Below are 8710 nucleotides of genomic sequence, written 5' to 3'. Positions count from 1 at the left end.
GAGTTATTTGCCGTGACCAGCCTTTGGCTATTTACTGTGTGCTCTGCAGCGTGAGTGATTAATCATGTACGTTGGGTGCTTGTGTGTTGTTTTGCTTTTTCACTCCGTGTCTGGATAACTGAAACAAGAGGAGTGAAATGAGGAAATTCAAGTTGCCACATGAAGACTTCCAGTGTGACTGCTAGAGCCAACGCACATTCATGTGAGGGCTGGCGAGACTTTCACTTCTTCCACTACCTCTGTGACATTTTGGCAATTCTTGAGCCCATTGCTGAGGTTTTAACTTGTCCCATGTGACAAACCCCAAATATGCTGGGCCATGCTCCTTCTCAGTTACTGCAGTGATACAACAGGCATCCAGATGATATTCCTCCTTAAGGAAAAATCAACATTATTTTGTGCAGGAACCTTATGGCCTGGACATGTGTCCTTTTTGCCCAGCCAGTGCTGCGCTGTGGTGGGAGAAGAGCATCAGCATCCACGTGAACAAGGAGGCCGTCAGAGTTCAAGGTCAATGAGGACAGGGTGCTAAGGCAAGTTTCATTTCAGCTTGTTCTGAGAAGTTCAAGGTCACCTGTGCCAAACCAGTGGGCTTTAGTTCTCCATCTTTGAGGAGGGCTCAGCACAAATCCAGCCTCATTCCCAATAATAAAATCCCCAGTGGCAGCAGGACCACGCTGGTTTGGAAGTGTATGTGGTGGTATACGGGCCGACAGCATGAGGACTCTCCTGCTTGTCCCAGTCACATACAGGCTGGTGCCTGCTCTGCCTTGGCTCAGTTTGAGTGAGCAGAGGGGCTTGTCAAACAGGAAGATTTGGGCACTAGGTAGTGACTACTTTGAACACAAATGTTACTTGTGCATACAATATGAAAACTACTGATTTAAAGCATGGGTGCAGTGGCCTCAAGCCCATAGGTTGGGTAAAACTGGTAGGCATATACAGCTGAAGTTGCTTTTGCTCTCTTTGGATTTATATTTCCTGTATAATCAGGTTGTATTACCTATGTGTATAACTGTTCATTACCTAGTCCTTCTTAGCAGCATCACAGAACCTATGGTTGTAAATAGCTGGTAAGCACCTTCAAAAAAGAACTGAACCTGTTCCAATGCACACCCTCCAGCTTTGCCTAGGAATAAAGATTCCCTGCCTCCTGGAGGAGATGGGGGAGTCTGTCTTCCTTTTAAACTCATAGGCAAAGATATTGAAAAATGCCACATGATTTTGGAAACCACAGTGGTTGAAGATCACTGTAGAGGCACTGTTAAACTATTTCGCAAGCCAAGGTATTGCATTGCAAGCAACTCAGATCATACTGCAACATCAGAATGTTTCAAATGGTAAGTTGTTTTTGACATTTTCACTCATGGTATCTTCTATTACCTTCTTGTACTTTCATTCACAGAAAAAAGACCTCTGATCCTGGGCAGCAGGTACAAAAGAGAAGACAGAAGGAGACAGCCAGTGCTTTGGCAAGCCGGGAACCCATATGCAAGGCAAAGAGAGTAAGAAAAGGAGCAGAGATGCTGGCACATGCAAGTTCATTTAATTGCCCTGGTACATTCAATTTATACCCAGACCTTTGACCACATTTGTAATCTAGGTTGGTTTGTTGCACGCTGTCATTGCACAGCTGTTATTGCATGGGGGTTGGTTTTAAGCTTTCTTCTTTCTAACATTTGTAATGCTCTGTCTTGACTTTTGAATGGTCAGGAAGATTTGGACTACTTGTCTGGGCTTTTTCCTTGATAGGGAGGAAGAGTGGAGTCTATTTTCAAAATCTCATAAGTTATTTACACCCTTGGACAGGATTTGGATGGCAAAGCTGACGCTAATAGCAGGTGCAGATCTATTTTGAGAGCTACAGCAAGATCAGCACTGTCTCTCAGCATCTCCAGCCAACATCAGTTGATTCTCTGCCCAAAGCATCCCATGACACTGCGATTCAGAGTCCTAACTCTTCTGCAGCACAAAACGGGGCCCCACTGCAGAGAACATGAGCTTGGCACGCCACTTGGAAATGATTTCTCTCCCATGTATCCAGCCACCTGGCTCGGCTGTCGATGAAGTAGGTTGTTCTCTTAGCTTGTTTTTGGTGCCAATCCAAGTGGGGTCATTTGGCTGACAAAGGGAATGAAGGGGGTCCATGTTTCCTTATTGCACTTGAAAGGAGTGGCTGGTGTTATGGCAGGCCAGGCACATCTGTCCTCACCAGTGAAGGCACTCACTCACTTGTAAAGAGCATGTGAGTGCAGATAACACACCCAAGTGTCCTGTCCCTGCAGCACGCCTCTTTGGGAGCTTTCAAATAAAGCTGCCTTCAAACTTTTACAGGGAAATGCAGAATTCCAAAGGAAGCAGAAAGTCTTAGAGTTTTTCTTCAAAATGAACTAGAACTTCATAGCTTACTGATATCTTTTTGTCTAGTACTGCTCCAGTGTTGTTATCATGTTGGCTTCTGCATATCCATTGCCATTGTTAGCTCTCATGTCCTCAAGAACGTAAGTCCTTCTTTTGGGAAATGGGCTTTCTTTGTTAACTTGCTTTCTCCCTTTTGGCTTGGCTGTGAAATGGTATCAGAAAATCACACACACAAAAAAGTTCTTTTAAAAATTCATTTGTTGCCTGAAGTAAGGAGTTCAGTGGCATTGCTGCTGAAACGGAAAGGGCAGATACCTGTGGAAACATAGCGTGACTATTTAAAGCAGCTAGTGAAATGTGAATGTTTACCAGGATAAACCATTTTACAGTGCTTTAGTTTCTCCAGTCTGGCCCCAAAGACAACCAGAAATAGAGCAAAATATGAAATTATAAATGTATTCTCTGGGTAAGTATAAAGAATAAAATTGGCAAGATGAAATCTGGCACCTCCAAGGAATATATTCTATCCCTTGTCTAATTCCAATGATTTGTATTAAGCAAAGTTCCTTATTTTGGGGATTGCACAACTTTTGTCGTGTTGCATGCAATTACCTTTTACTGCCTAGACAAACTGTCAGAGCATTAACCTGAGATTTTCCATGTAACGTTCCAGATGCACGTCCACCTTGAAAGGCCCATAATTCAGCTTATTTATAGCTGAATAAAAAACAATGCCGCCAAATAGAAGTCAAAGTTCAGAGGGATTGGCTAGTACAGCATTTTAAAGCCTAGTTCTCAGCAGGTTACAGGGCTGGAGAGAGGCCATAATAGGATATTGAAATGTTTTTCTTTTTTAGACTTGGCAATAAATTCCTTGACATCCCGTTATAATTTTATGAGCTGGTTGAGACTGTCATATTCCATTAGCTCCTGACAAGCCTCCATGCAGGGAGGAGCACAAGCCTGTGTCTGTTGGTCACCTATGTGAAATGCTGGAGATAAGCAGGTAGGGTTTTGACTTATCTGCTCTGTAGAAAGACATAATGAACTGGCCAGCTGGTGGGGCATTTTAGTGCCACAGGGGGTTAGATCAGATGTTTGGAAAGCTTGGTCTGAATCTTGCCACTGCCAGTTTGCACACGGAAACGCAGTTGTGGAAGCCAAAACCAAAGCAGTGAATATGTGAGCAGGAGCTTGCTGTCCAGGATACCTCAGTTGTCTCACTGGTGGACTCCAATCACTTGATATTGCAGTCCACGGTGATCTGTAAACAGACCCACTGCAATATCTCACCTGTTTGGACTGATTCTGCATCTGCTTGGTTGCAAAAGCATTAGCAGTCAACCTCCCGTGCCTTCTCTGAGTGTTTTATGTGCTGCTTCCCTTCACGCAAAGTAAACAAGTAAATGGGCTTTTCTATGTGGTAGTTGTATGCATAACAAAAATGCAAATACAACATGTCTGTTTCTTTTTCCCAATGAACTGCAAAATCAACACACACAAATATGTTTATATGAGCAAGCCAGAAAAACAGCTGGTTCATCAAATAAAAAGGGGCACGTTTGGCTCTGCTAGGCCAAGTGTTCAGCTGCATCCCATGTATTTATAAAGTGAGAAAGTAGAGCATATTTGAAAATGCAGGTGGATAAATATTTCTGCCAGACCTGCTGGAGTATTTGAAGTCTCCCTCAAGCCGCTGCTCTGACTCACCACTTTCCGGGATGATGGGAATGCTGCCTGTGGGCAGCAGCTCTCCAGATCCAGGAGACAACCTCAGCCATAGCCATGAGGCAGCATTGCCTGAAGGGGGCTTTGCTTGGGGAGCCCTGGAGGACACCCCTAGGTCTGCCCTCATCCTGCAGCATGATGGATGTGGGGCCAAATGACGGCTGGGTGGGAGCTTCATCAAGATTGACTCTGCAGAGCTTGGGGCAGATGTGGAGCTGACCGCTTGTTTCCTTGGCCTGCCATCCATGGAAGAAGGCTGCAGCTGGACTGCCAACATGGAAAAACTGTCTCAGGTTAAGTCTGAACTTCAAAGGCAGTCATTATATTTAATGTTACAAGCCCCCTAATAATCCTGAGGAGGGAAAGCAGAGCAACAACGCTGGCACATGGACACAAACTGCCGACGCAGTGCAAATATTATATTAGATACTTCCAGCTATGACTTCCTCTGGGGTGCTGTCACTGCTGCACATGGAAAAGTAAATCCTTTCATAATAAAACACATGAAGATATACACACATGCCCAAGCACACACCTGCACAGCCAGAACCCAGCAGTTGCAGGAGGCAGGCTTCCTCAGCAAAGCCCATGTAAGATCTCTGTCCTTATAGAGCAAAGCTGTGGTTTATCTAAGGCACAGTCAGCCAACACAGGCTAATATGCTTATACAAAGTAAGTTTTCCAATGTTTTGTCTCTTTTTCAGTATTCAGCTAGAGTGTGCACCACTAAACAAAATTATTAATAGCTTTTTCTCAGTTACAGCCTTATTTTGTTAAATGGGCCTTCTATGTGGAAAGTTTGACCAAGTAATGAAGAACTTCAGAGCCAAAGTGACAGAAAGAAGTATCAGATCTGTGGCAGAATTTAAAATCATGGTGATGCTTAATAGCCTGAAGCTCCAAGGCCAGGGGAGCACTGTCAGACAAGCAGAACTGACGTTGTCTTCGAAGAACATCTGGCAATTTTTGTGCCCAGCTAAACAGAGGAAGAAGCACAGAGGAAGAACAAGAACCCACAAGCTGGTTGTAATAGTAATGCTATTCTACAGTTAAAAATATTTTCAGCTACAAAACTGGTGAGGAACATTCATGCCAGCACTAGAAGTGTTACATTGACCAAGCTTTGGTGTCAGTTTTACTTCAGGAGCCCCGTGAGCATTGCCTGCCTCTGCCAGTTTGGTGATTGCACTACCTTAATCCTGTTACTGAAAGGCCAATCTTGGCCTTTTCTGGTATTCCCGAGTGTAAAATGAAGCATTGCAAGGACGCAAACATGTCCTGGCTGAAAGCCTGAGAGCGATCTTCAGCTTTGAACAAAAATAATGTTGAAGACATGATCAGGCTTTATGGAAAACTATGGCACAACTCCTGCTTCTTTCAGAAGCAACGCCCATGGGATTTAGGCTACACAGTCTGTAAACTGCTCTAAATCAGACTGAACACCGATTTAGAGATTTGAGAACACTGTTTCTTTAGCTCATGGTGCAGGAGCTCCCTAGTGCGAACAAAATTCAGCTGGGATGAAGGAAGCCAGGAATTTTACCTTGTTATACATGTGAGCTAAAGAAATCACCCCTGACTGTTATACAATTAGAATTGCCTATCTTAGCGTTTATTTTCATTACTATTAGAACTTTCTAATTTTGGTAAACTCCATGGAAGAGCTCATCCAACTTCACTGACTCTCAACAATGGCAAAATAACCCCGACATGGACCTGTTCCCGTAAGTGCTGCCAGTTGTGCCTCTCCCTCGCTCATCATGACGCTGATGAAAGCCACTAGATGTCACTGCTATATTGCACTAATAAAGTTACAATAATATTTTTCTGGCAATAAATGTCCTGACTCATAAGGAAGCTGTGTTATAAAAGCCGTGGATAGTTTGGATTCCTTCCAGTTCAAAAACAAAACAAACCTTTTTTTTTCTTTTTTTTACTAAAAATATTGGATCCAAGTTCAAAACAGTCGTTTAACAAATAACGTTGAGTTGTATTTTAAAGGCAAAAAGACTTTGAAGTTAATACCAAGTAAAGAAACATGGTCTGTGGCTCTGTGGACTAAGCTGATGGGAAAAAATTATATCTGAAGGTCTACAGTGCTAAAGACGAGGCTTGACTAAATGCAGGGTTGGGGACGTTCAGGAATACTCATATTCTCTTGCTCAACCAGAAAGCGAGGCAAAAGGCCAGTGAAATAATAGTAATAGCAGTAATAATATTGTATGTTTATATGGTGCCTTTCATCTCCCAGGTTTCCCCACTGCAGTGTCTAGCTGACTGCAGATACAATAATCACTTCACTCAGCACCGCACAGGAACCACCCTTGGCAAGGCCATGGCGGCTGTCAAGCAGCACATCAGGAATTGCTGCTCCAGTTCAACACATCATGAGGGCATTTGTGCAGCAGGTAAAGTGTATTTTAATGGGCCAGCTCTGTATTTGCTTGTATTGCTGGGGCTAATTCCGGCCCTCTCATACCTGGGATGGTGTTTTGGCTTTTTTGTGTGTTTGAAGACTCTAGTTATTGAAAAATTGGCAGGTGAGCTCAGCTTGCCTGGGAAGAAATTTACTGTGTCTCAAATGGCCACCTGGTTATCCATTCCTGTTACCTAAGTGAACACTTACATTTTTCTTTTGATGTCATCTAGGCAAGAACCAGCCACATCTGACTTATGCTGCTGCAGGTGATGAATGTGCTGAATTCTTGGTGGCAGAAGATGTACAGAATGTTAAATTCTCATAAGAAAATACTCACCTGAGGTAGGGCCTGCTTCCTCTGTTGAGGGAAGTTCTTTTGAGAGTGAGATGAGCTCTTAGGCAGAAGCTCTTCCCTGTGAGGGTGCTGAGGCGCTGGCACAGGGTGCCCAGAGAAGCTGTTGCTGCCCCATCCCTGGCAGTGTTCAAGGCCAGGTTGGACACAGGGGCTTGGAGCAAGCTGCTCTAGTGGAAGGTGTCCCTGCCTGTGGCAGGGGTTGGAACTGGATGAGCCTCAAGGTCCCTTCCAACACAAACCAGGCTGGGATTCTATGAAAATGCAAGGTTCTTTTGAGATGGGAGGGGAGGGGAGGAGAGGGAGGTGAAACCTTTGCCTTTTGCCTACCACTAAGTGGTCTGGACACCTTCACACACTTTGGAATGGATGTGGGGATCTGAAGAGGGCAGCCATTTCTGGCAGAGCAGGAGCCTGTCTCCACCCATTCTTGATGTTTTTTGATCACAGTAGAATTAGCTGAAGTTAATGGTATTTTACAGAGGAGCATTTTACACTGAGGGACTCAGCACAGCTGCAGCCTGGAGTGGAGCCCCAGTCCATGTGCCTGGGTGTGTCATGCTGCACAACGTAAGGGGCTCTCATGGGCTTTCTGCTCACAGTAAACAGTGCTGGTCTGTGTGTCCTTTGCCCCCAGAGGTGGGGAAGAACCCTTCTGTACTGCTGCGTACTCATGATCACTGAGGGAAAGCAATGAGGTTCCTTAGTCTGTGTTCTCTGTGTAACATGGGTGGGCTACAGTGTAAAATGAGTGTAAACCATGCTCTGGCTTTTGTCGACACAGGAGGAGCCAGTTAACTGATCTGGAACTAGCATCAAAGGTAGGTGATGTTTTTTGAAGTGGCTGGAGGTGACCTGGCCACAATGCCTAAGAAAAAGCCCACTACTCATCAGCTTTGCAGGAGAAGTGCTTACTGTGTGCCTGCTCTTCCCCAGTGTTGCCTGTTTTATAATGTGAGTTAGGATAGCTGAAACGGATAAATCTATGGTTTGGGAAGCACTTTGGGACTAAGGGTGCTGTATCAATGGAGGGATCTATTAAATACTTGGTATCCAGCATGAAACTAATCCAAAGACATATACTGTAACTATAACTGGAGGGAAAGCCTCTCTCCTGATGGGTAGTGCTACAGAGTTTGTATGTTCTAGGTCTAGGTAAACTCCCAAATGGAGAAGGAATGAGACGGAGAAACAAGGCAAAGGCAGGAATAACTCACTTCCCTGGCTCAGGTTACTGACAAAGGCATGAAAGCCTCAGCCTGCAGTATAAATTATGACCTATCAACTCAACCAGTCATAATAAGAAAGGAGGAATCAGATGAGTAAGGCAATAGGGGAAAAGCAAATACTGTGAGTAATGGCAACAAGAGGTTAGTTCCCTAGAAGTTGTCTAACCACATTAGATAGCACAGCTTAGTGACTGAGTCTGGGCCCAGTGTCTAGAGAATAAATCAAATGGGTTTTTTGTTGTTGATAAAACATTTTCTCCACAGCAGATGGATTTAATATTTCCTGGATCCATACTGTTCAAGACTTGGAGTGGGGATCCTTTTCCAGGGTTGCATTATTGATGGCTTCGTTTCCAAGGGATGCAAAGTCAGAATTCTCCTAGGACTAGTTGCTATAAACTGTTAAGTGAGGATTTTTGTCTCTTTCTTCTTCATTTCCTCCCTCTGTTGACTAAAGCGTTTGCTCCTGATCCACTTTGCTTCTCCAGGACCAGTTAATTTCTCCCACTCTCACTTGTACTTGCTTCTCTCCCCTGCTCCTCCTTCACTGCCACTTCCACACCTTTCAGCTGTTCAGGTTGTGGGGACTAGCCTAGATTCTGCTAGGCTGACAGTGGTAGC

At 44.3% G+C, this 8710-nt stretch overlaps 1 long non-coding RNA gene across 1 annotated transcript in view; it reads left to right on the top strand.

Annotated features, from left to right (window-relative positions):
* Positions 1 to 523: 523 nt before the first annotated feature.
* LOC133270881 (uncharacterized) overlaps positions 524 to 8710 on the top strand; it is a 150581-nt gene continuing 142394 nt past the window's right edge. Inside the window, exons 1-5 of the long non-coding RNA XR_009743950.1 lie at positions 524 to 1286; positions 1406 to 2068; positions 3219 to 3367; positions 6341 to 6497; positions 7645 to 7681. This is a non-coding gene — a long non-coding RNA (uncharacterized LOC133270881). The remainder of the gene's footprint in view (positions 1287 to 1405; positions 2069 to 3218; positions 3368 to 6340; positions 6498 to 7644; positions 7682 to 8710) is intronic.

Source organism: Pezoporus flaviventris, unplaced genomic scaffold, assembly GCF_033815535.1.
Source record: "Pezoporus flaviventris isolate CSIRO_AGI_PZ_B2104156 unplaced genomic scaffold, CSIRO_AGI_Pfla_v1 ptg000023l, whole genome shotgun sequence".
NCBI classification, from domain to species: Eukaryota; Metazoa; Chordata; class Aves; order Psittaciformes; family Psittacidae; genus Pezoporus; species Pezoporus flaviventris.
The sequence above is the reverse complement of the archived record's forward strand: the minus strand, read 5'-3'. Positions and strand labels throughout refer to the sequence as shown.